Genomic DNA, 27,599 nt, shown 5'->3' with positions numbered 1-27,599 from the left:
GCAACGTGGACGGCTTATGACTGATATATCTCTTCCTGTTGTATCTTAACTACTTCCAGACCTCCTAATTATACAATATCAAATTCTTTCAATGCCACGAGTTGATGCTTCTTTCTATTTTTCAAACGTTGCTCTATTTCTGCTAGTAAATAATTGTTTGGATACTACATTTTAAAGTACTTTTTATAGACACTCCATTCTTTTGATATTTTTTGTGATGGCACTTCTCTTATTGAGTTGGATAATTTTGCCAGCTGTAAATATTCAAGCATGGCTTGTATTTCAATGCGAACCTATCTAAACTCTCACTTCCTGAAACGGCATATGTAAAATGGAACGCAGCTACCCTACGGAATGGGTCTTCTTCTGAATGTTGTAGCAACTCGCCCCAAATATGTACAAAATAAGTAGGTTAGGGAATAGTGTGCACAAAATCCACATATTAGCAGAGATAACATACAAAAGTGCAGGGGAAATGGCTTTCAATAATGTACACATGGAACCCCCATTTATGCGGGGTTTGTGTTCTGAGACAGCATGAATGTTAGTGAAATCACGTATATCTGAAACTCCTTGTTCTGCCCCGTTCCGCCTCACCCCCCGCTTCTCGTTGTGTGACGTTTTTGTGACATTTTAGGGTCACTTCCTGGTTCGGCGCGATGCACATATACATGGTCGAGCACATATTGAAAGCCTGTGCCTGTAAATTAGACAACATGGTGCTCTGAACACAGATTTTCATGATTTTCTTTTGTTTAAAAAATGCTGACTGATGCAGAAATGAACTTAAGAGGGAAGGGGAGAGACAGAAAAGGAGGCAGGCAGAAATGGACAGTTTTGCACATCCTTATCTGAGAGAGACGTCTTCCTAAAACCTTGGAGAGTCACTGCTAGTCAGTGTTGATCAAAACTGGACAAGATGGACCAGCAGTATGATGTTGTATTAGGCAGCATCCTGTGATCCTTATTTTGTGGCAGAAAGTGAAACAGACAAAACAAGCTAGTTGGGTAAAAATGCCTGGCATCACTCCTGCTGGAAATCCATGTTCTTCTGCTTTGAGATTAGGGATGCAAACACGACAGTAAGCGAGGTCACCATTGGCATCGTCTCCTGTTCATTTGTACGCTGCTGTTCCCCAGTAAACGGTGCCCAAAGCTGCTCACATCAGAATGAGATCATAATGATAGCAAGATTAACAAAAACACAACATCAGCTTCTCAAAACAGTTCATTAGCCATGCCATTTCAAAAAACACACTGAAGTTTGCATAAACATGGAAGCAACGTCAATAGGTCAATCCAAAAAACGCTGCATGCAGTATTGTTCTAAAACCGAATAGTCCACAAACAGAGCAATCTCCCACTTCCTAAGACCATCTAGACTGATGCTGTTCATGGTGGAAGGGGCAGTGTGTGGCTCCACTTTAGTAAGGAATCCATCTTTTGGTGTGCAACATGCGCACTTTGAAACTCCCTGCTTATTGACACCAGTCAGGAGCCTCAATTGAACTCTTTTTGGTGCCTGCTAAAAACATGCTTGTTTAGGCAACACGATCAAATATGTAGAATGCTGGCATGCGTTTTCATCTGTTTTCTAGCTCATTGCCGATTTTAACTATTTTTTTTGAAGGTTTCGAATATTCATCTGTAACTTTTTTTATATATTGATAATTCCATTGTTTTAATCTTACTGTAAACAGCTTTTAGGGTTTTGGTTTGTTTTAGCAACCAAGCAGTACATGTATTTTATGAAACAAATCAACAAATAACACTGAGATAAATTTACACTAAAATGCTGATGAATTTCATGGCTTTTTTTTTTTTTAAAAAAACCCAACCAACAAAAGCCTTCTCAGTCTGATGTGGAAATGTGGAGAACGGGACTTTGGAAAAATGAGAAATGGAGAGAAACTGAAATCACAAGATTCTCCCATCCCTACTTTGTGAATCCGGCTGCCAAAAGGGCACAAGTTGTGAAGTCAGGTATGGGTGAAGTGAGATCTCAGCCCCATGCCTTTGTGGTGCTTGATCAATATGAAGTCATCCTGCTATTGTAAGGACAATGGCGGCCCCTGTGTGCAGCGATTAACATTCTGGATTGCATAAGCTTTGTTCAGGTAAAGGAAATGGAGAGTCATGGCTCGCTCTCACACAGTGGTGTGTGCAGAACAGCACACCAACCTTCCCTGCCCCCCACTGCTGTCTCATATCTGAATCTTGAGCAGGAACCGCTGTAGCAATTATTCCTCTAAACATCTGTCACAGCAACCTTTCCTGCATGCTGTGGGGAGCTGGTACAGAGGAGCTGGAATTCTAGGTGAATCGCCAAGAGACTTTTTCTTGCAGGAGGTAGTCTAAATTCGTAGCATTCAGGAAACAAAGAGAGAGGGAGAGAAAGAGAAAGAGAAAGAAAAAACAATGCTTTCACACACTTCTTAGTATCGACTATCTCTGTATGTGTAGGAGAGAGGTGGAGAAGACTGTGTTTAAATTGGGGGGGGTATTGAGCAAGTTAATGAGGTTTCTGGCATTTTAAGACAGTATTGGCCTGTTTAAGCTACTGCTTATATAGCCATACCTGCCAGCATTCTTACTTCTAGACCCAGGATATCATGTCGGGGACAGAAGTGATGGGGAGTAGTAGTAGTGGTGGGAGCGCCACGCCTCTCCTCCACTGGATGAGGGAGGCGAGAACAGCCCCTGTGGGGAGATCATCCCCACAGTACCGGCAATGCCAGTGGCTCCTGCTGCAGGCGGGCCAGAGCTGCAGCTTCCAGTGCATCACTTGGGGCTGAGGTTCAGTGGCTGCAGCCTGTCCTCTTCCGCCCACACTCCAGCAGCCACTGCTGTTGTTGTTTAGTCGTTTAGTCATGTCCGACTCTTCGTGACCCCATGGACCATAGCACGCCAGGCACTCCTGTCTTCCACTGCCACCCGCAGTTTGGTCAAACTCATGTTGGTAGCTTCAAGAACACTGCCCAACCATCTCGTCCTCTGTCGTTCCCTTCTCCTTGTGCCCTCCATCTTTCCCAACATCAGGGTCTTTTCCAGGGAGTCTTCTCTTCTCAACTTGGAGCCTCAGCTTCACGATCTGTCCTTCCAGTGAGCACTCAGGGCTGATTTCCTTAAGAATGGATAGGTTTGATCTTCTTGCAGTCCATGGGACTCTCAAGAGTCTCCTCCAACACCATAATTCAAAAGCATCAATTCTTCGGCGATCAGCCTTCTTTATGGTCCAGCTCTCACTTCCATACATCACTACTGGGAAAACCATAGCTTTAACTATACAGACCTTTGTCGGCAAGGTGATGTCTCTGCTTTTTAAGCAGCCACTATGAGATGCCAAACGGAGGAGACTGGCAGCGGTAGCCATGGAGAGGCTCGGCTGGCTCATCCACCTCCCCAAGCTCGGTGGTGGTGGTGGTCCTGGAGTGGGAAAGTGGGACTTTCCCACATCCAAACAGAAGCTGGGAATGCTTTTGTGAATCTGGGATATCCCACTAAATATGGGGCGGTTGAAGGGTATAATGATATAGCTGCCAGTCTGTGCACACCAGCTGTTCCCACTGTCTAGCTTGCCAATCGTAAAGTCGGCAGTGAGCTCCCATTGCTTTGTCCGAGCTCCTGCCAATCTAGCAGTTCGAAAGCGCACCAGTGCAAGTAGATAAATAGGTACCGCTGCGGCAGGAAGGTAAATGGCATTTCTGTATGCTCTGGTTTCCATCATGGTGTTGCGCCAGAAGCAGTTTAGTCATGCTGGCCACCTGACTGGAAACGCTGTCTGCAGACAAACGCCGGCTCCCTCAGCTTGAAAGCAGAGATGAGCACCATACCCCATAGTTGAATTCGACTGAGCTTAACCATCCAGTGGTCCTTTACCTTTACCTTTACTGTCCAACTGTGCTTCAACCCATGGTTGCATTGGGATCAGCTGGCACAGTCGACACCTGAACCAGAAGCACTCTATGGTACATAGCTGCCAAGTTATCCCTTATTTTAAGGGATTTTCCCTTATGCTGAATAGGCTTCCTCGCGAGAAAAGGGAAAACTTGGCAGCTATGCTATGGTATGGCATGAGGGTATGAGGCTCAGTTGCAGCATCTGTTCCAGCAAGTGTGATCAACAAGACTGTGGCTGTAGCGGTGGGACTACCACTCCATTAAATTCCATCCCTTCTCATCTAGGGTTTGTGTGTCAGTCTAAGTGTGTTGAGATTTAGTCTCTTCCAACTGTATGTATGAACATCACAGCTACCTTGTGAGATAGGTAACTATTAAGCCTGATTTAAAGCTGGGATTTTTTATTTTTTTGAAATGGAGCAATTGTTATTGCTTCAAAACAATCCATTTTTAAAAATTGATTTGAATGCACAACACCGGCGCCCCACCAATTGGCCTATTAAAGTGCCTCCCCCAAGTCCAGCTATTAGTCAATTGCTGCCACAATAAAGTTCTTTCAACGTTAGTATTTTTTCAAAATAATAACCGAGATGAACACCTTGGGTTCTCGATGCATCTGCTTAATTGCATTTATTTAGCACTTTCACCAGGGAGAGAGCGAGATGGAGAGAGAGAGAGAAGAAAGAACGTCGCCTTGGCTGGCAGAACTCTCTACCTTTTCCCTGTTGAAGAACAGTATCAACACACTATCTAAGAGCTAAAGTACATGTTTATTTTTAGCTCTCTCCCACAGAGAATAACACTGACAATGTAGGGCATTAGAAAAATATAACACATCAATGGTCTCAAGCTGAAGTGATTTAATGGCCTCGGGAACAATGCCGCCTGAGACACGAACTGTATTTTTGAGCCTGGTGGGGAGAGGTTAAAGAAAACACCACAAAAATCTTCACAGACTTTTGCATTGCAGGGCAAAGGCAGTAGCGCAGATCCAGGCTGAAAGATGGGCTTCCTCTCGGGAAGCAAGAGGTGCCACGTCAGCCATTTTGTCAAAGCAGTGAACGGTGAAGAATGATATCACTGTGGGGAGGGTAGAAGTGGGGAAAGAGAAAAGGCCTCTGATCTGCTTTTTCTTTTCCCACCAAGTCTCAGGGGCCCCTAATCCCTATTATGTGCAAATGTGCACAATGGAAACGAGGGATGTAAGAAGACACCAGGGTGGTATTCCCTGCCTCACTGTTTATTGGTTGCATGCAACTCTGTTTCTGTTCTGCCGCAGTTCATCTTCCACCAAAAGCTACGTTATTCAACTCGCTGTGGTGAATCCATGCAACTTGCACAAATCCCATAATTAATCCCGTAAAGTGTGTAAATACTGTTGTCATTATGTTATTCCACCCAATAATTTCAGTGCAAAGGAAACACAATGCAAATTAGGTGGGTGTGTTATAAACAATTATGTAGATCATTTGTAGACTGAAAGCAAAAACAATGGTGAACACCAATTTCATTTGCTGGATTGATTTCCATTCCAAGCTTGGGATGAATAAGCAAACGCTGGATATTTGCACTCCTGTTTCTGTTTTCATCTGAATTCTGTGACACCCCCAACAGAAACATTTTATCAATGTGACAATGTACTTTTTAATAAAGAAGCCCCTATTATTACTATTATATTACAACAATATGTAGCCAGAACCATTGCACATCAAACATCCTTGCTTCTTTTAGAAAAAGATCTATCAATGAACAACATTTCACCAAACAAATCAGTGACATGCCAAAGTGGACTAGAGGGAATCTTTTGTGTTTGTGTTTGTGTGTGTGTTTGGGTGGGTGGGTGTGGTTTCCTTTTGCACACACTCAACGTTTTGAAGTCCCACAGCTGGAGTTGCTTTCTGCATTTTCAATTAAACGAGTAGACAAAAGCAGTTGTTTCATTTTAACTTGCAAAATTTTGCGGAGAAGGAGCTGAGAAAGGTTTCTGAGTGGGGTTTTCAGATCTAGGCCCATTGGAATCAAAACATACCTACCCAGGTTTGTCTCTTGTGCACACAGCCGAGCAATTTGATGGTGTATCTGGGTAGAAATCATAACTGTGCCTTCAGGCTTTACAATAGAGGCTTTTTATGGACGCATTTAATTAATCAGCAAGTGGGGAAAATGAATAAGATGCCAAGCAAGGTGAAGGTTAGAGTCAAATCTGGATTCATTTATGATTAAACTTCATCCCGCTGTGATTGGTTGGTAATGCTGTCAAAGTTGTTGAATGGCATCCATGGTGTTTTAGCATTTGGTACCTCGGTGGTAGAACATCTGCTTTGCATGCAGGAAGTCCCAAACTCCATCCTCTGCATCTCCAGGTAGGACAGGGAGAAAGCCCTGCCTCGTACCAAGGAGAGCCACTACTAATCAGGACCAACAAGCAAGAGGAGGAGGAGGAGGAGAAGTGCCGTCGCCTCCACCATGGCCGCCCCAGACTCCCCTCCCCGGGCACCACTAGGGAGAATGACAGAGCTCCAGCCTGCGCTGCTACTGCAGAGACAGCTGGCATGTCAGTTTGTCTGTCAGTCGGTTGGGGCAACACAAAATGTTTAGGGGATAGTCGTACCCCTGCATCCCCTCAGAAAAAAATCACTCGCACTCCTATGCCTCTTTCCCCAGCGGCTTCGGCTGTCCTCTTTTTTGCTCTTCAAGATATGGCAACCCCAGGGCCAGTGCTAGGGCTTTTTGCGCCCTAGGCAAAATCACCTTCTGGCGCCCCCCCCCCCCGGATGCATGCATCATGACACACGCACAACACCGCTGACGCCCCTGCATCCCCTCCATAGGTGGGAGGAGTGCAGGCCAAAAGGAGAGCTCAGCGCCCTCCCGCCTATGGAGGGGACACTTTGAGCTCCTCAGTGGCTGCAGCGAGCGAGCGGCGGAGGCAGCAGCAGCGCCCATAGCTGAAGGCTACGGGCGCTGCCGCCGCGCGCTTGCTGCAGCTGCTGAGGAGCTCACAGCGTCCCCTCCATAGGCAGGAGGAGCGCGAGCATGCGCCATGGGAGGGCGGTGGTGGCACGGGAATTTTGCGGGGCAGGCTGGCCAGCGCCCCCTCCATTTTCGCACCCTAGGCAACTGCCTAGTCTGCCTAAATGGACGCACCGGCCCTGGGCCACCCTATATTGCTCAAGTCTTTCTGAGCCAGACTTAGGGTCCATTTGTTTCAGAATCTTGTTTCCCACAGTGACCAGAGATATGCTTCCCAGAAGCTGGCAAGCAAGAGCCCGGTCCCACCACTCCACCTGGTGTTCCCAGAACATGCAGGTTGCACTTACACTAGGCTCCATGGCTGATTGCTCTTGGCAGACCTGTGTTCTGTCTGTTTGCCAAATTCTTTTTTTTTTCAAAGAACCCCTAGACTTGTGGATACCAGCTCATCATATGTCAGGGAAGCCTCTGAGTGCCAGTTGATGTGAATCACGAGTTGGGGAAGGAGTACAGTGCTCATGTCCAAATTGGGCATCTACTTGACCACTGCGATGACGGGCTGCTGGGCTAGATGGGCCATTCTTGTGCTCTTCTCTGTTTTCCCTACTTGGCGTCACGACATTAAGAGTACCAGAACTTGCTGCACACGTCTTTATTTTTACATTCATGTTACCATAGTATGCAAATGAAAGTTAAGGAATCCATAAATTATCCAGGTTTAGATATATTCCTTAAGTGGCGCAGCCTTTAATGGAAATGAGGCGGCTGCTGCAAATCAAATTTATTCCTCTATCATTAATGTTGGTTTATTTTTAGCAACCAGTGCATCTTTCTGGGCTATATGCAACAATTTGTAGTGGGGCAGGGTGGGGGTGGGGAATCACTGTACATTAGAAACGTGTGTCTTGTTTGGATAATTTCTCCCTTGGAATAATTGCTTTCCAACCTTAGATATATTATGCAGTCTGTTAGCGATGTTCATTACGAAATTCTGTAACATCCAGATGGAGTACAAGATATATCTTAATAAACCAGGGGGCACAGGCAGAAGCTGTGCAGAAAGAAGCCGCCCATGTATCACTCATTTAAAGGGAGCCATGATCACATAATAAGAGCTTTGCTGGATCTGGCCAATGGCCCATTTAGTTCAGTGTCCTGTTCCCACAATGGCCAGCCGGATGCCCGTGGGAAACCAGCAAGCAGGAACAGAGCACAAGATCACTCTCCCCTCCTGTGGTTTCCAGCAAGTGGTTTTAAGAAGCGTGACTGCCTCTGACCTTGGAAGCAGAGCACAACCATCATGTTTTAACACAGGGATGGGGAACCTCAGTCCAGGGGTTCAAAAGTGGTCTCCAAGTGTCTCTGTCAGGCCCTTCAGGTGGTACCCAGAGCACCCATGAGGTTCCCTGCCCCTGTAGTTATTGGGTTTTTAAAAAATAAAATTGGTTGGTTTATCTATCTATCTATCATCTATCGAGGGACCCAGGTGGCGCTGTGGGTTAAACCACAGAGTCTAGGTCTTGCTGATCAGAAGGTTGGCGGTTTGAATCCCTGCAACGGGGTGAGCTCCCGTTGCTCGGTCTCAGCTCCTGCCCACCTAGCAGTTCGAAAGCACATCAAAGTGCAAGTAAATAAATAGGGACCGCTCCGGCAGGAAGGTAAACGGCGTTTCCGTGTGCTGCTCTGGTTCGCCAGAAGCGGCTTTGTCATGCTGGCCACATGACCTGGAAGCTATATGCCGGCTACCGAGATGAGCGCCGCAACCGGTCATGACTGGACCTGGTCAGGGGTCCCTTTACCTATCCTCAGTTCAAGCCAAGCCAACTGTTGGTGCAACTATGCTCTCTCATATTTGCTCTAATCATGTGACTTTCTGCCTAGAGATTAGCTCTAAAGGGCTCCCATGCTCAGCATTGGATACTCTGCATAATGCCCAATGTTATTCCCTTGTCTGGCCATGTCTGCTGCGTACCAGCTCACTCCGATAGCTCCTCCTGTGCAATTTGCAAGCTCAAATGACTATGTCTGAGGCAGTTCCCCACACTCTAGATGTACCCTGCAACCAGCCAAAGGTATTTCCAAACACCCTTGCAAAAGGCTGGCATGTGTGCCCTTGCGCTACCTGTTTGCCATCAGCAGGAAGCTTTCAATGCCACCTCCTTTACTTTTTCAGAGGACTCCTTCTGCCTTTCAGCTGCATGGATGGCTGAACTCCAGTGTTAGAAGAGGAGGAGTAGGAGTTTGGATTTGATATCTCGCTTTATCACTACCCTAAGGAATCTCTAACAGCTAACAATCTCCTTTTCCCTTCTTCCCCACAACAAACACTCTGTGAGGTAAGTGAGGCCGAGAGACTTAAGAGAAGTGTGACTAGCCCAAGGTCACCCAGTAGCTGCATGTGGAGGAGTGGAGCGGAGACGCGAACCCGGTTCGCCAGATTACGAGTCCACGGCTCTTAACCACTACACCACGCTGGCTCAGCCACGATCAGATGTGCTGCAGGAAAACACCTGAGACCTGAAATGAGTACTGTCAAATCTGCCATTCCCATCTCTCACTTTAAGTGGGCACAATTCGTTTTATGGTGACTTTTGCAAATTGTTCCTTTTATTTAGGGGCATTGAATTCACCACTGGCTGTGGCGAAACTAAACTTGGGAAATTTGAGCTGAAGGCAGAAGATACTGTTTCTTTCCTCCAGAGAGCTGAAAGTGAAATGAAAAATATATAAAAATATTGGTGGTGTGCTTCTCTCTCTCTCTCTCTCTCTCTCTCTCTCTCTCTCTCTCTCTCTCTCGTGTGTGTGTGTGTGAGAGAGAGGGGGGGTGGAGGAGTGCATGCTATTTACTTCTGACTTGGTGTCAAGAGTGGTCTAGCAGATTGTTCAAAAGCCTCAAAAACCTGTTTGGCTTGTGATGAGAGAGGTGGGGAAAAAAGACTTGAGCATGTGGTACATAACGGGTTATGATGGCTCTATCCTTCCACCTTCATCACTCTTCAAAGTATTGCCTGTCTCTGTCTCCAGACAAAGTTTCAGAAGGTCAATGCACTGTTGTTTACGGCACGTCCACAACAGTGTGTAGATCAATTTTATGATCAGAAAAAGTCAGAGGACGAATAAAGGCAGGAATCAGTCAATTGTAAAAATATATATATAGTAATTCTCTCTCTCTTGTACACCCCCCGAAACACACACTATTTAAGTTTGCCGGATGCATTAGCCGAATCCTTTAATTATTGTGCATGGGGAATAAATTGTCTCTGATTCCTTTAACATCCATTCATTCCTGTGTTCAGCTGAGAATTATAATTGTTTGGCACTCATTCAGACAGTTGTTTTAGAATCTTTCCTCCACGTCCCTCCACATTTCCTTTCCTTGAGGAAATCCATTTACCGGAGTTGCCCTTTTCACTATTTCCTGTTTTTCAACATTTACTATGAAATCATTTTTCTGTACATAGGTGCCCCCCCCCCCGGTTTGTTTTTTGCTTTATGACCTGCAGATGCTGGGTTAAGGATGGGAGACGATAACTTACGCTTATGTTCCATCATGAGTAACTTGTTGGCATCAGTAAAATTGTTGCAGAGATATGTGAATGATGTCAGACTCGGAGGGAGCCCCTAGTCTTTAGTGTTGCCCTTGCAGAGGAAGAAGAGAAAGGGGACAAAACTAGAAGTTCTCTGCCTGTGATTGGTTCTGGCTCCACCTACTTTTGGTCTCCCTTCCTTCTGCCCTATGAGTTCCAATGAGCACCAACACAGTTGGCTCACGAGCATCAGTAGAGACAGGGGGTCACGGTGGTGGAGTCATGCTGCCTAGTGAGGTCTGCCTCACCAAAACCCCTTTGGAATTTATTTCAGATATTTCTTGAAGTGGAATTTTTCTCTGTTATTTTAATAAAGTCAGAGCTGCTGTTTTATTATGCTGGCTGGTTTTTCCTTCTTCTTGTTGTTTTGCTATGCTTTTATTTCATGGCTCTGAGCACTTAAAAAATAAAAAAGCTGACTAGTAATGCAATCCTATGTGCCCTTTGGCTGCAATCCTATACTCACTTGCCTGGGAGAAAGTTCCACAAAGCTTACCTCTGAGTACATCGTTGCACTGGTATTAGGGATGACACATTTGTCAATTCTGATTTCTCATTTTCCCAATCTTCCATTCATTTCTCCACATTTCTGCATGAACTTGAGAACCTTAAGAAATAATAATGATCAATAACATTCATCAGCGTTTTGCCTAATACACTGCTTTTTGTATGGAATTTTACCTGATCCACAAATTTTTGCAAGCAATTTCCCCTAGTGCAGGCACCCCCAAACTGCGGCCCTCCAGATGTTTTGGCCTACAACTCCCATGATCCCTAGCTAATAGGACCAGTGGTCAGGGAAGATGGGAATTGTAGTCCAAAACATCTGGAGGGCCGAAGTTTGGGGATGCCTGCCCTAGTGCAATGCGTATTTTAAGTTCCTACCACCAATGCATGCATTTTTAAGTACACTCACCCCTAAGATACATTATTTGTATGCATTAGTTCAGTGTTTCCCAACCTTGTGCCTCCAGATGTTTTGGGACTACAACTCCCATCATCCCTAGCTAGCAAGACCAGTGGTCAGGAATGATGGGAATTGTAGCCCGAAAACAGCTGGAGGCACAAGGTTGGGAAACACTGCATTGGTTTGACAGAGAGCTGCATCACTACCTTTGGAGAAGCACAACTTTCAAAGGACAGCTGTGTTTCCCTTGACATGTTGTCTTGTGCAGATTAGGCAGGCTTGCATTAAAATAAGAATTCAGTCGTGTCCCCCCCTCCACCTTCCCAGCTCTTACTTGGGAGTAAGCCCTTTTGAAGTCCGTGGGACTCCCGAGTAAACAAAGGAGTTGGGCTGCGAGAAATGTTATGAATCAATGAAGGACAGAATGAGAACAACGGCAAGAAATCAATAAACCGAAAAGTCAACTTGTGCTGGGAATTGTGGTGGTGATGAAAATCCTCCCCCTTATGCCCTCTTTTCCTGAATCAGGTAGAAGAATGCAAGAGGAACCCTCCTGGATCAGGCGAAGAGGGCACCTGAGCTACTGATCCACTGCCAGCATGGTCCAGCCAGAAGAGAGAGACCACAAGCTGGACTCAAAGGAGAGCACTCTCCCCCTCCCATTCATTGCCCCTGGCAGCTGGGATTGAAAGACGCATGCCCTAAGGAATCTGGATGTTCCCTTTAGCTGCTGTGACTGCCTGGCTGGCAGGCAGACTAATGAGGCGCTCAGCAAATGGTATGGTTCTAAAATAACACCAGGCACCAAGTCCGGTCTCTTCCCCCCCTCCACCTCCTAGAGGTTACTAAAAGCAATATTTTGTGCAAATACCTTTGAAGCCTCAGTATACTTCTGTTTTTTTGTATAGGCATTGCAAACCTTTGAGAGAGAAAAAAAAAATCACAGAAAACCCGATGGCCTAGAATATATTAAGTAAAAAAGAAAAAAAGGAAGGAAGAATAAAGAGTATTATTCTTAGAAGCCACCATACATGGATTGCCCTTTGATTTCTATTGTGTGCCTTTGTTGCTGGCCCAATTTTGCGCTTGTTTGTCTTGTACATCACAGCTGCATATTGGAGAATGAATGCTTTGGGATTTGCCTATTCTCTTCAACAATGCCTACAGCTCCTTCCTGGTCAATACATGACCCCACCTGGACCATCTACTGCAGCAAGAGTGAGGCTAATGTGTACAGCAGATATTTCCTGTTCCCAACGTTTCTCCATTGTTCTTCATCTATCTAGCTTGAAGTGTGCTTTCTGTCATCATGGATGCTAAATGCATCTTTGCTGAAATATCTTGTGTGTGTGTTTCATTTTCAAAGGCACCTCGATGCTCAAAAAGATGTTACATTTGAGCTGGAATATAACTTTTTAAAAAATGCATTTAAATGGAGTGTTGAAAAACCCTTTTGTGGTAGCACTGGAATTTGGTTACAAAAGAATTAATTGGGATAATCACACAAACACAGCCCTCTCAGGCTATGCTTTATGATCCGTTCTACGCTGATGGTAGAATTATGGAATTAAACATTTCAGAAGGCAGGCGCCCAGGCATGTTTCTGAGGGCTCCAAAGAATTCAGGATGTTTCTCCACACCCCATTTCCCCCCTCCCTTCTTCCTGTGAGGTTGACTTGAGCTAGTGACAGACCAAGATCACACACTGATCTTCATGGTTGGGTGGGGATTTGAACGCAGATCTCCCTGGTCCTAGTCTGACGCTCTAAATCACTGCAACATGCTGGTTTGGAAACATCAGCAGGTCAAAAATGAGCATCCAGAATATTGGCTTGGTATCCATGGTGAATTCACATAACCCTCTGTTTAAAACAGCTGTCCTGGTTGCCAGTTTGTTTTCAGGCCTAATTTAAGGAGCTCACAGTAGTGTTTAAAGCCCCAAGTATCTGAAAGCCACCTCCATCTCTACTGGCTCAGTTGGGTGTTAAGATTCGTAGATGTAGCCTTCTTGGTAGTTCTACTACCCTCAGAAGTGTATGTGTGAGGCATTCTTCATGGCAGCCCCTAAAACATGAGTTTCCTTCTTCATCTTAATTATGCCATTTCTGTTAAGTGCCAAAGTCACACCATTTTACCCTGATGTTTGACACCTGAGAGAGAGAAAATTTTAAGCCCTACCCTGTTCTTTTGCCTATAATTTGTTCCAGCTGATTTCAATATTGTATTTTTAAATTTTAAATGGTTGTAATCCACCCTGGGCAAAGGGAAAATAAGAAATCAAGCAAATGCTATTTCCTCCACCACCAACAGATTAGCATTGGGGGCGGGGATGTCTCTTAAATGAGCTGATTTAGAAGAAACTGATATCCAGCTCTTCAGACAGATATTTGTGAAGATGTGGGATTCCTTCATGCCTTGACTTCATTTCTTTGAGGAGTTGGGAGCATGGTTCAACACATGCATTATTCATTTGTTTTACTTAAACAGTTTACATCCTGATTAGCTTCAATCATCTTAAAGGGTTTACAAGGATGTCATGAACAAGACCAAGATAGTATCTCCAGTCCAGGTTGACATAAAAGAAAGAAATCAGGTCCAGAAATCTCTTAAGAAAACATGAATGCACTCTGGCCAATTGTGGAATGGCTTTGTAACCTTAAAAGCTCCAGTAGTGCAGAACCATTGACTAGCCCATAAATAAATGTGTTCCTTGAAATAGAACTTGCTACCTTCTGACATTTTAGTTGGCCCAACTTCTAATCAAGACATTACACCACCCTACTGTTAATTTGGATTTTCCTCTTCCCCTGTCATGGACCATCACGACTACAGTGGTACCTCTACTTACGAATTTAATGCGTTCCGAACACACATTTGTAAGTAAAAAAAAATTGTAAGTCGAATCCCATAGAAATGCATTGGGAGAAAAAATTCGTAAGTAGAAGCAACCCTATCTAAAAATTCGTAAGTAGAAAAAATCCTATCTAAACTGCATCCAAGATGGCGGACGGAGCTCCATTCGTAAGTAGAAACATTCGTAAGTAGAGGTACCGCTGTACTTGCCATTTCTATAAGTTCAGCATCTCTTTAAAAGTCTGCCTGATAGCAACAGCAACCTGAGTAAATCCTAGTAGGGAACACCGTTACTCCCCTCCACGACATCTTTGTCCTAATAGCTAAACGTGTTACCACTGAAGCCTGAGGGACATATAACTCTATCCTGCCTATGTCAGCGCAAGCCATTGAGTTCAACAAGATGCTCCCCAGGAAGTGTATGTCAGGAGATTGCCTACTCACAAGTAGAACCTTGGCAGAGGCACATACCCGACTGGCATGTTCCCTCCCTCCTGGGCGATCGTTTGGGAGCTTCTTAAGCATTCCTCAGCCCAAACACCACAGCGACTGGTGCCAGAAGACGCCAGCACATTTTAGGGATCCCTTGTAGCTAATAGTGTGCATATATGGGGCCTTCCAGATGTTTTGACCTGCAACTCCCATCATCCTCAGACCACATGGTCAATGGTCTCAGGAATGATGGGAGTTGTAGTGCAACAAGATGTAGAAGGCACCATTTTGGCTACCACTGAAGGCAATCTCTTTGCCAATTCCAAGGTGAAGGGAAGAAGTTGGCAGTTGACTGCTCCTGCTCCATCTCTCTTTTATTCATGGGGGCAGGGAAGCAGCTGCCCATTATTTAGAAGCTGAAGGTATTATCAAGATCAGGTCAATGGAAACAAAAAGCACAGTGGCTGCTGGCAACCTTATAAGAATTTATTATCCACTCATTTGTTCCGCTTTATAGCTGGTCTATCCCAAAGGCTCAAGCTGGATAACAGCAATTTTATTGAAAAACAAAAGAGAAAGATTCCTGTCCCTTTAGGCTCATAATCTAACAATTTAGTAACTGGAACGTGTTTTTAATTAGCTGATTATCCATCAGGCACAAGGCATTTATGTTTAGAAATCTTTAAAACAGCCGCGTTACATTAGGAGCTTTATGTCTACAGCTCGGCCCTGTGACTTGCCATTTCGGTTAACATTTACAAATGGACCCTACTTCGTCTGAAGAGTTTCTCCACCATGTCTAACTTGGTAAACAGGAGACGATGTGGCCTGAAGCTGGCTGTGATTCATTTAGAACAGCAGGATGCGAAAAATGTTACAGGGTTTGTGTGTGTGTGGAGCTAAGAATCCCTTCTGGGCGGAGAAGGGTCAATCTATCCTTCTCTGCAGGATATGTCTGCAGCCTGCCATACTTACCAGTCAGCCAGTGCCATCTTCTGGAGAATGAAGGCCAGCTGGGACCAATGAGGGCTAGATACCATGTCCCAGAGGAAAGGGTTGCAGGGGCAGGGAAGTGGCTGAGAACCAATCCTACAGTCAGAACTTTATTACCAGGCGCCAACTTTAAAAGAGGTTTAGACAAATTCCTGGATGGCAAGGCTATCGACGACTACAAGCCATGATGGCTATGTTCTGCCTCCGCTGTCAGAGCTAGAAGGGCCTCTGGTCTGACTCAGTACAGTCATACCTCGGTTTAAGTATGCCTTGGTTTGAGTATTTTCAGTTTAAGTACTCCGTGGACCTGTCTGGAACGGATTAATCCATTTTCCATTACTTTCAATGGGAAAGTTCGTTTCAGGTTAAGTATGCTTCAGGTTAAGTACGCTTCAGGTTAAGTACGGACTTCCGGAACCAATTACACTCATACCTCGGGTTAAGTACGCTTCAGGTTGAGTACTCCACGGACCGTCTGGAACGGATTAATCCGCTTTCCATTACTTTCAATGGGAAAGTTTGCTTCAGGTTAAGTACAGACTTCCAGAACCAATTGTGTCTGTAAACCGAGGTACCACTGTATAAGGAAGCTTATACATGTTCCCCAGAAAAAAAGGGGACATCCAATTTTTTTGAGCAAGATCACGGGGGCCATTTTGGGAGGTGCAATCTTGTGCACTCTCATGCCTCGTTCTGTCAGGGGCTGGACTGAGGAGGAGTGGTGGGAACTGCCCTCCCCTTCTCCTGAACCTTCCCAAGGGCAGGAGGACAGTATTGATTTAGAACAGTGGTTTGCAGAAGGGCATAGTCCAGAGGGCAAAAGCTGGGAAATACTGAGTGAGGAACAGCTAGAAGAGGAAACACCAGGGGAGGGACCACTGGCAGATTCAGTGTCCTTGGACAGCATTCCTGACCCCCCCCCTTTGCCTAAGGCTAGATGGGCTTTGAGAGTGACAGAACTCTCAAAGCTCAGCAGCAACAAGCTCAGGTTACCCAACGTAGGAGTGACCTAGATTAATGAGGACGAAGTGGGTGAGCAATGCCATTTCTAGAGAGATATGCATTCCTTTGTCTCTCACTGTGATTATTAAAGAAAATAACTGGTAAGAGCGCTCCTTTTGTTCTTACCAGATTCCCCGAAGCCTGACAAATTCTCATTCTGAAAAAGTGCTTTTTTGGGTGGGCACAATCTTGCATGGCACCCAAAACACACGTGAGACCAAGGCATGGGTGACAAGATTCACCTGGAAGCGTGTCCTGGAAGAAGAATGTCCTGGTTGGGGGTCTGAAAAAGTTGGTTGGTATGTGTTCCTGATATGGCTCCCCTTCTTTCCCATACTGTTGCAAGAGACACTGATGAGACCCCGACACTCAATGCTACCACTAGCTAAATCCCCACCTGCTTTGTTTTAGCTTCTAGCCTGATGAAGACGAGGGAAGGTTCTGTGGCTTAGTGGAAGAGCATCAGCCTTGCGTGTAGAAGACACCTGGTTCAAACCTATGTGTCTCAAGGTAGGTCTGGGAAAGACTGCTCCCTGAGAGAACCACTACAAGCCAGTTTAGATAGTCCTGAGTTAAATGGATCAATGGCCCAAATCAGTACAGTCGTACTTTGGAAGTCGAATGCCTTGCAAGTCGTATGTTTTTGCTCCTGAACGCCACAAGTGAGTGTTTCGGTTTGCTAACGTTCTTTGGAACCCAAATCCCCAGTGTGGGTTCCGCAGCTTCTGATTGGCTGCAGGAGCTTCGTGCAGTCAATCAGAAGTCGTGCCTTGGTTTCCGAATGTTTTGGAAGTCGAACAGACTTCTGGAATGGATTCCAATCGACTTCCAAGGTACGACAGGGAACCAGGCAGAGGGCCTTCTCGGTAGTGGCACCCACCCTGTGGAATGCCCTCCCACTAGAGGTCAAAGAGAACAACAATTACCAGACCTTTAGAAGGCATCTCAAGGCAGCCCTGTTTAGGGAAGCTTTTAATGTGTGATGGATTTCTGTATTTTAATGTTTGATGGATTTCTGTATTTTAGAATTTCTGTTTTGTTGGAAGCCGCCCAGAGTGGCTGGGGGAACCCGGCCAGATGGGTGGGGTATAAATAATAAATTATTATTATTATTATTATTATTATTATTATTATTATTATTATTATTATTACGACTGTATAAGGCAGCTTTCCTATTGTCCTAGGTTAAGACATCTGGAGAACTTGCAAGCTCTTGCTCTTTTGGGGAAGTTTTGGCTGTCTTAATAAAGATACTGCTGCAATATTTGGTGGTTGTTTTTGGGGGGGTTGTTGGTTTTTTTGCATTTTTTTTATAGGACAAAGCAGCTATATTTCCTTCATTTCCCTCTCTCTCTCTTGGTTTTCAGTAGAGGTATTAAACTAGCAGCTTGACTGGAAGCTTAGATATTTACAATAAAAATAGTTCCAATATTCCACCCCTAACCCCCCCCCAAAATTTCCCCTTTAATGGTTCTTTTTTCATTATCTGGACAAATGGTTCCAATGAATATGATGGCTTTGAAATACAATCTGCTCCACTTATACTGCCCGGGCTTAATTTAGCCAGCTGTTGGGGCCATCCAAAAGCTAGAATTTATTCCTGCTTTCATTAGGTCCCATGAAAAAAAAAAGAGTATCCAGCTAAAAGCAATCTAAACACAGGGTATTAATAATGCCCAATAAAAAGGTGTTTTCATAAACAACCCATCACATAATTTAAAACTGGCTATGGCAAAGGCGTGATCTATGATAGAAACTTGCTTATTGTGACATGTCGTACATATATCCAATTTAAAACCCATCGTTTACAAGCATTAATATTAGCAGTAAAAACACAACCTGAAAAATCTCATCGCTGTACTTGGAGAGTTTGCTTCTGCTGTAAGCCATGGCTCTGAATGGAGAGTTAATTGAACAATTCTTGGAAATGCACCACAAGATGAAATTTTTCATTTTCCTAGTAGCTGGACCAGATTTATCAAATTTCAGTGAGGGCGGGAATGCCACCATCACTCATTGTTTTCCACCAGCTTTTTAAAAACACATTTAGATGAGGGACAAATTTCTGTCTTCACTTTCCTTCTTCCCCAAGATCAAAGTAAGTTAAAAGAAGTGCTGGTAACTTTATATGTACAGATGTTCAGTCTTGGGTACTATATTTTTTTTTATTGTAGACTTCTGGAATGTCTTCTGTGGAACCATTCATCTATGTATTTCCATTCCTCTTTATTGAACTATAAAAGCAGCTAATCAAGAAATGCAACACCTATTATCTAAACTCTTTTTATAGGTATGTTTGGCTTGAATGAACATCATAATTTAATTCCCATATCCTTCCCAATTGGTGCTGGATCTCATCAATGAAATGGCATCTGGCCTACGTAAGGAGTTTCATGGGAAGCTTCCCAAGGAAAGCAAACGCCAAAGAATGCAACTTCATAGATGAGATTCTTACAGAACAAAACAGCCTGAAAGAGTCCCATGGCAATCACTAACACTGACTGCTAACTAGCAGCATGTAGAATTAAGATTTTGGTATAACGAGCATAAGAAGAGCCTTCTGAATCAGAGACCCATGTAGTCCACCATCCAGATTCATAATGGCCAACCAGATGCCCAAAGGGGGTAAAAACAGAGTGCAACAGACTTCTCCCCACCTGTGATTCCCTGCAACTGGTTCTGCAAGAATCTTGTAGACCACAGAGCCCTCTAGGTCTTCTCAGGTCTGCTTCATGGAAGGGTTTTGGTTTTTGGTCACAGTGTTGCTTCCTGGTGCAAGATTCTTCCAGCAGCTAGGATGTTAGCCAGCTCCATTCAAACAAACAAACAAACAAACAAACAAACAAACAAACACTCTATCATCTTCATCCACTTCCAGTTGTTTTCAAGTCCCCATTCAAAGTGTCGGTGGCATAGCATGGACCAATCCCAACTTTTCTTGAAACTTACTTCAGAAATCCAAATTGGAATGGGGGGTTGTAGAAGAATATTTTTTAAAAAATGGTATAAAAACAGAGTTGATGATCTGTTTAAATTAGATAGTCATGAGGAAAATAAAAATTGGGGGGAAAAAAAGATAAATTAAAATATATATATAATAAATGAAAGCAACGCAAATTTAAAATGTATTTACAAGGTAAGCGATGTGAAATGACTTGGAAGGTAACCTTCTTTTCTTTTCTTATTGGAAACAAGCATAGATTGTATAATAAGATCTATACAAGCATTGTGATTTTATGGTTTTATACTGTCATATTTTACGAAATTTAAATAAAGGTGATTTAATTTTTTTTTAAAAAAAGAAACTTACTTCAGCATTGGCAATGGAACAGAGTCCTTCACCACACCCTGTGGAAGCTTAAGGGCTGCAGGGCAGGCTACACAACACACCTTTCTAGCCCTCAGAATTTGCCGCCCGAGGCAGCTGCCTCACTCTGCCTCATGGAAGGGCTGGCCCTGACTTGGAATTATGTTTGATGACTGGCAACATCAAGCGGTGGTTGGATGCAGCCAACAATGAACAGAATCTGCAATCAGAATGTCCATATGAAAACACCACACTGTTCAGTGATGGCAGCCCAGACATTCACTTGTGGCTTTCACTTACTTCAGACAATTCCTAGGCCAGCAGGAATCTTTGCATGGTGGAGAAATCAATGGCTCTTACCCAATTTGTTCAATTCTGCTCCCTCAAAAAAAAGGGGGGGGAGGCAAAATGATGTCTCCTGTCTTTTGGGGAGATGTTATCATGTGGAGATACCCCGCTGCAAGAAGAATCAAGTCGTGCCTCTCTCCTCTCTCCTGAGGTCTTGCAAACCATGTCCATTCCTATGGAGAGCTTTATCACATCATGTGATGCTTTCTGCCTTATGGTGAAGCAGAGATGTGCCCATTCCACCGTCATCTGAAGCATCCACATGGAGACTCTCAGAAACCTTATAAATGTCTGGACTGGGCCATCGAGACAAATGCACAACTGCGTGAATCTCTCCTGTGTGTCAAAAGGCATATGAGGTTGCCACCTTGCTGAAGGCTAAGTGGGTCGGGGTGTGGGAAACACATCTACGCTGCCTTGGTTTCCATGATTGGAGGGGAAATGGGTGTGATATAAATGTAAGAAAAGAAAACAAGGAAACCTGCACATGCTCTGCCTGGAAGAGCAGGAGTTACCTGGGTCACGCAGAGATTACATTTAAAAAAAAAAGCTACATGAAGAATACAGAAGGCTGAGACCCCAAACTTCGCTGTTTCTTTGGATTCAACTTACTCGCTATTTGTTATGCTCATTAAAGTCTTCCCGCAAAAGCTCCTGCAGGCACAGTAAATGAAAGATCATAAATAACAGAACTGCGGCGGTTATATTTCTTAAGACAAAGATGGCTGTAGTAGGCTGGATGGAAGCCAGTCCATCACCCTCCTTCCCGCTCTTCCCCAATTTGGATGGTTAATGCCAGGGCCAGCGGTATCCCTGCGTGAAGCCTCCTTTGTTCACAGAGAATCAACGCTCTCCTTTTCATTACCTAATAGTTATTCATAAAGCATATTAACCCATTATTATTTAAATAAGAGCCCTTGGAGGCTTCTCTTGGCTGATTTGGATCTACAGATGCAGCTTTGCTTTAGGAATATAGATACATCTCTCTCTCTCTCTCTCATATTCTCTCTCCATAAACTGGAGATGTCAGCGCAACATATGTGTAATGCTCTTGCAAATACCATAATTACAACCCATTTGTCAACAGATGACAACTTTAATAACTGCCGTACACCCATCGTTTGAAGTGTCTACATATTTCTTAAATAAATGTTGATTGAAAAATTTACTGTTGCGGCAATATGGCTTAGAATGGCTTGGGATTTCTCTCTCTCCCTTCCCTCTTCCCTCCTCCTTCACCATTACCTCCTTCTTTTGGCTCATTATAGGCCGTAAGCTTGCCTATAAAATGAAAACATATGGGCACAACAGAAAAGAGTCCAGGCCGGCGTTTCATGCGGTCCAAGTCTGGCAGAGTAAATGGCTGACTTAGGTCTGCTTCAGCTGGGTCAAATGAAGTTCACGGACGTGGGGCAATTACCTCATACCTGACACTACAAACCTCCTTTGGATTTCCCATTGGCACGTGAGAAAGGGCAGGCAGGGACAGGCTGCCTGCCTCAGTTCAGCAGGAGACACCACTCAGAATATGGCTCATACGGAGGAATAGAAATAACATTACCCTTGCCTCTCACGACCAGATTGAATACACCTGTTTTAAATACCAGAGTCTAATAATAATAATAATAATAATAATAATAATAATAATAATAATAATATATTATTTATACCCCGCCCATCTGGCTGGGTTTCCCCAGCCACTCTGGGCGGCTTCCAAATGAATATTACAGCATCAAACATTAAAATAGTATAGCATCAAACATCAAATAGTACAGCATCAAACATTAAAAACTTCCCTAAACAGGGCCGCCTTCAGTTGTCTTCTGAAAGTAAAATAGTTGCTTATTGCCTTGACATCTGCTAGGAGGGCGTTCCACAGGGCGGGTGCCACTACTGATAAGGCCCTGTCAGAAGTGAGTAAGCTCACTTCTCGCAATGAGGGAACCGCCAGAAGGCCCTCGGTGCTGGATCTCAGTGTCCGGGCTGAATGATGGGGGTGGAGACGCTCCTTCAGGTATACTTCCTTCCTTCCTCTACCAAGGGGGTCCTCCCCCTGCCTTGCTTCATGCAGGGCTTCCATCTCCTTCCTGTATGGCACTCAGTGGTGTTTGGTGCCCATTGGGACTGGAGTGGCAGAAGGCAGGGAGGCCAACATTCTGGAGGTGGAGCCACAGCCAACGGCAAGTAGAGTCCACTAATTCTAGTTCTGTCCCCATCCTCCTTCTACAAAGGCAAGTCTGAGACCAAGGAGGAAGAAGCTGGCACCCAGTGCCACCCCCTAGACTGGTTGTAAGAAAGAAAGCAGGTGGGGGCTGGCTGAGGGAATCATGAGGCAGTGTTCCATGTGACCTAATGCACCAGTTTCTACTGCTTGCATGACTTGCCTTCCAACCCCCTAACCGTCCTGGTCATTCTCCTGTAAACACACTTCCATTTGTCAATGTTACCGTAAAATTAGGCACCTCAAACCGGAGTTTTCCAGATTGAATATTCTAGATACAGTCGTACCTTGGTTCTCAAACACCTTGCGACTTGAACGTTTTGGTTCCCGAACACTGCAAACCTGGAAATGAGTGTTCTGGTTTGTGAACGTTTTTTTGGAAGCCAAACGTCTGACACAGCTTCCGTGAATTCTGATTGAGTGCAGGAAGCTCCTACAGCCAATAGGAAGCTGCGCCTGGTTTTCGAAGGTTTTCGGAAGTCGAACAGACTTCCAGAATGGATTCCGTTCAAGAACCAAGGTACGACTGTATTGAATGATAATAATTTATACCATTTTCCAACAGATAATTGAACACCCTGTTATTCCAACTGAGGCTAATGAAACCTAGAAATGTTAGTGTTTTGTATTATTTTGGAAAGCGATTTACTTATTTAGCTGGGGAAAGTGACTTACAAATGCACGAAATGAAACAAAATATGGAAAGCGTGTCACCGACATATTTGTAGTGAATATTGTTAGCTGAACTCCTTTCAGTTTTCTCCTACATGCCTGGTAACCAACAGAAGTGCAGACATTTATCAGACTTTATTCTCCATTCATGTATCCAAACGTTAAGGTGATTATAGACAAATTGATCTACAAGTCTGACTTATGAATGGTTCAATACACATCTAGACAGACCAATCAGTCACCACAACCTCCTTCAGCTCGCTTGTTAATTCTTTCTTTTACCAGGGCATTGCAGACAGCAATCATGATACCAGATTTGCTTTCCATGAGCAAATTTAATCAGGGCTAAGTTCAAGCAGGCATGGGGAACATGAGGGCCTCTGGGTGTCCTTGCATCATAACTCCCACTAACCCCAGCCAGCAGGTCAGTCAGGAGGAGGTGGAGTCTACCAGTGTGTAGAGCAGGCACCCCCAAACTTTGGCCCTCCAGATGTTTTGGGCTACAATTCCCATCATCCCTGACCACTGGTCCTGTTACCTAAGGATCATGGGAGTTGTAGGCCAAAACATCTGGAGGGCCGCAGTTTGGGGATGCCTGGTCTAGAGAGTCACAACTTCTCCAGCCCTTCCTTAGAAGCAGGTGGGAGCACCCCCCATCCTGGGATTCTTGGAAAATCTTTGTGTGAAACAATACGTCATCAGAAACCAGTTATTAGTTTTGGAGAAGAAGAAGAAGAAGAAGAAGAAGAAGAAGAAGAAGAAGAAGAAGAAGAAGAAGAAGAAGAAGAGTTTGGATTTGATATCCCGCTTTATCACTACCTGAAGGAGTCTCAAAGCGGTTAACGTTCTCCTTTCCCTTCCTCCCCCACAACAAACACTCTGTGAGGTGAGTGGGGCTGAGAGACTTCAGAGAAGTGTGACTAGCCCAAGGTCACCCAGCAGCTGCATGTGGAGGAGCGGGGAAGCGAACCCAGTTCACCAGATTACGAGTCTACTGCTCTTAACCACTGCACCATAATGGCTGGTTGCCTGAATTCTGCTTTACTCTCCTTCCCGCAGCCCAAAGTAGAACTCGCATTTCCTGTTATTATTGAGTCAGATGAGAATTAACATTGTTCCCCTGGAAATTGGTGGGCAAATTGAGCTTTGATTTCAGCAGGGAGATTGCAGAGTATGCTCCTAATTTGTGAGAAAACATAGGTTTTCCAGCAGTTCCCAGGTGTAGCCCTGCGAATGCCAAGTAACAAAGTTGATAAATGCACATGAAGGAAACCTGTTATGCTCAGCAGAGAATCTTTTATTATATCGCTATGAGGTTTTTTGGGGGGTGGGGAGGAAGTAGGCTGTATGAAAGACCCTCCTAACCCCTGGATCGAACAAGTGTTAAAATATAAGCCAGGCTAGCTTGCTGTGTTGAGGTGATAGTCTGGGTGATGGGCCTTTAAGGGAATAAAGGAAGTGCCTCTGTGCCAGAAGATAAATTGGTGGGCCTCCCTCCCACAACTGTTTGTTAGTTAGAAAGACAAAAGACCAGAGTGGAGAGCTGAGTGATATGGGTTAGAAGCTCGGTGCAAAAGTGGCAGGCTGGAGGGGGGGGGGAGAGAGAGAGTGAGTGAAAGAGAGGCCCAATTTCTACTGGAATCCAAGGCTGTGGCTTTGAGAGAAGCAGGGCATTTACGGGGTGAGCCCCTCATAGGCTCAGGTTGTATATATGTGTAAATAAACTATATATCGAAAAAACACCACTCTCTCTGCTATGCTTCGTTCCAAAGGAAACATGAACCCTCAGTTAGCTCCAGGAAACCCTTAAATCTCAAACCTCTCAGAGATTGGGGTGGCACACGCAACAATATTGTGCGGGCAATGTATGCTTAAATAAGGATGTGCAGAGCACATGCAGCAACATCCATTCTTAGTAACAAAGGCGTTTTAACCAAGGACGAAGAACAAAGCGGGAGCAATTGCGGAATGAGCTATTGGAGGAATCATTAAATGCTTAGCCTTGGAAACAGGTTTTTTAAAGGAAAAAAAAAACCAAGAGGAGAGCCTATTGTGTCATTGTATATAGCATTTTCATTATTCCTGGGCAGAGCCAATATTTCCAGCACTTTAGAGGAGCTAATGGATCATGCCCAGCTGTGCACATTCAAGGAGTGCATTGGGGGAGGGGGAGATTGTGAGGTGTTGGGAGTTCCATTGTTTGTGCTACAATCTGCTCTTTTTTTAGAAACAGAGGAGGGGGCGATTGAGTCCTTTAATTGGCAAAGGGATCCTAGTAATAGGTTGCTATTGAACGAAAGTGTAGCAGTCAAGTGTTCTGAAGGCCCCGTAGTAGATTTCGTTCCATTTTTAACTTCAGCTTCCCAACGTTTACATATCTGCGGGCAAATTCTTCTTTGGAATGTTCTAATGAAAACCCACCAGCCTTTTAGTGTGAATTTCTCTTGTCATCCACGTTTCGATGCGTTTCCCCCTAACGGATTGGAAAAAACGAGACATGGCATGAGCACATGTCTATCCATAACTGGGGGCAAAGCTTTTTTCCCCACTGTCCCTACCGGTAAGCTGCCCCCTTGATTTCCCCTCTTGCATCCCAACACCCTCTCTATCCCCTTTGCTGCCAAGAAAGGGTATCCCCTAAAGATGGAATGACTGCTCTGCTTGTGCAAAGATGAATAAAAGGAATGGCAGGTGCAGCTTGAGACCAGAACAGAGTATTCACTCTAGGAGACACAGGGCCGTCTTAAGCATCCCTGGCGCCGTGGTGCAGTGGATCCCTCCGGCGCCCCCCCCCCGTTTCCCAGCGCGGCTGCTGGGCCACTGCTGTGCGGTGGACGGCCGGGCTCAGCGCGCAGCGTGGCTGCCGGGCGCTGCTGCGTGGCACCCAGCCTGGCCATAGGGTGGCCCTGAGGAGACACAAGATGAACCTGCAACAAAAATGCTGCAGTGTGGAGTGCTCATCGTTCAGGATTCTAATGAATCCATTTCTTTCTCACTACTACTCACCACAGTTTTCAACCCCCCCCCCAACAGTCAGCCAGCCCTCCACATCGAACATGCCCAATCGTAATGGGGCATTATTATAAGGGGGGGGGAGTGTTGGTGGGTTTTTTTTGGTACCTATGCAAACCTAAGGATTTCCCCAAGCCTGTGATTTCCACCCCTTCCTGTGCATGGATACCAGTGCTGGATTTATGTACAGTCATACCTCGCTTTAAGTACGCTTTGGTTTGAGTACTTTCAGTTTAAGTACTCCGCGGACCCGTCTGGAATGGATTAATCTCCTTTCCATTACTTTCAATGGAAAAGTTTGCTTCAGGTTAAATACGCTTCAGGTTAAGTACAGACTTCCGGAACCAATTGTGTACTTAAACCGAGGTACCACTGTATAAGCTAAGCAAGCTATAGCTTAGGGCCCCACTCTCTTGGGGGCCCCAAAAATTTTTTAAAGAAAAAAAACCCTGGATAAAAGATAAAAAACAAATAAAATAAAACCTACATACAGCAACAGTGGCAAATGGCTTTAGATAACTATTAGGTCCATAAATTACCATATAGCATATATTCAATACAAAAAACAGCAACAATTTGTTGTTGCCAAAGGACAGCTGGACATATAAAGGGCCCCATTACCTTCAGTAGTTTAGGGCCTCACCAAACCTAAATCTGGCCCTGATGGATACTGCTAGCCTAGAAACAACATTCACAGCCCGAACACCAGATAACAGAGCAGAGCTGGGGGACCTTGGGCCTAAGCACCAAATTTGGTCCTCTAGACCTCTCTACCTGGCCCTCACAACTTGTTCACAACTCTTCTCCTTAGACCACACCTCTTGTTAGGTGTTCTTGCTGGTCTGAAATTCCCCTTGCTTGCTTGGATGCAGGATAGAGAAGGGGTTGGATTATGTGCCAAACCAGCCCACAGCACCAAGGCAACATTTGCCTTTGTTGCCCCTCCCACTTTTGCTTTTGGCCCCGCCCACCACTGGTATGTGGCTCCCAGAAGGTTGCCCAGCAGGGAATGTAGCCTTCAGTTTGAAAACGCTTTCCTACCTATGGTATAGAGGGAATGTTTTCCAGGACTCACCCAGGCACTCCTTTCCCATTCAGCTTCTGTCCATGAGAATTGCTATGATTGCCTTCCCTACCTGAGCAAGTTGAATGGAGGTGACGTCACCGTTGTTTCACAGAGACAACAGCTTCCCCCCCCCTTTCATTTTTTTGTACTGGGCAGATGGCGAAGCATGCATGTAAACAAGTTAGATCACCAAATATTGATTTTTCATGCCCTGTATTATATTTTGCATCTTTCAGCAAGAGTTTACTTTGCAACCAAGCCAAAATTTGCTAACAAGCACATGATGCGATGTGGCCAAGTGGGCAGGGAAGAGAAGACAATTGCTTG

The 27,599-nt window shown here is 44.8% G+C and overlaps 1 long non-coding RNA gene across 1 annotated transcript; it reads right to left on the bottom strand.

The window, feature by feature from the left end:
* LOC148684290 (uncharacterized) lies at positions 1–27,312 on the bottom strand. Its single transcript, XR_015946383.1, has 5 exons — positions 27,248–27,312; positions 20,914–20,955; positions 19,304–19,454; positions 10,956–11,066; positions 1–2,354 (listed from the first exon to the last, which is right to left on the bottom strand). It is a non-coding gene; the product is annotated as an uncharacterized LOC148684290 (long non-coding RNA).
* Between the last annotated feature and the right edge of the window lie 287 nt (positions 27,313–27,599).

This window comes from Zootoca vivipara, chromosome 11 (genome assembly GCF_965207765.1).
Source record: "Zootoca vivipara chromosome 11, rZooViv2.hap1.1, whole genome shotgun sequence".
NCBI classification, from domain to species: Eukaryota; Metazoa; Chordata; class Lepidosauria; order Squamata; family Lacertidae; genus Zootoca; species Zootoca vivipara.
Note: the sequence above shows the minus strand (reverse complement) of the source record. Positions and strands in the feature narration are given on the sequence as shown.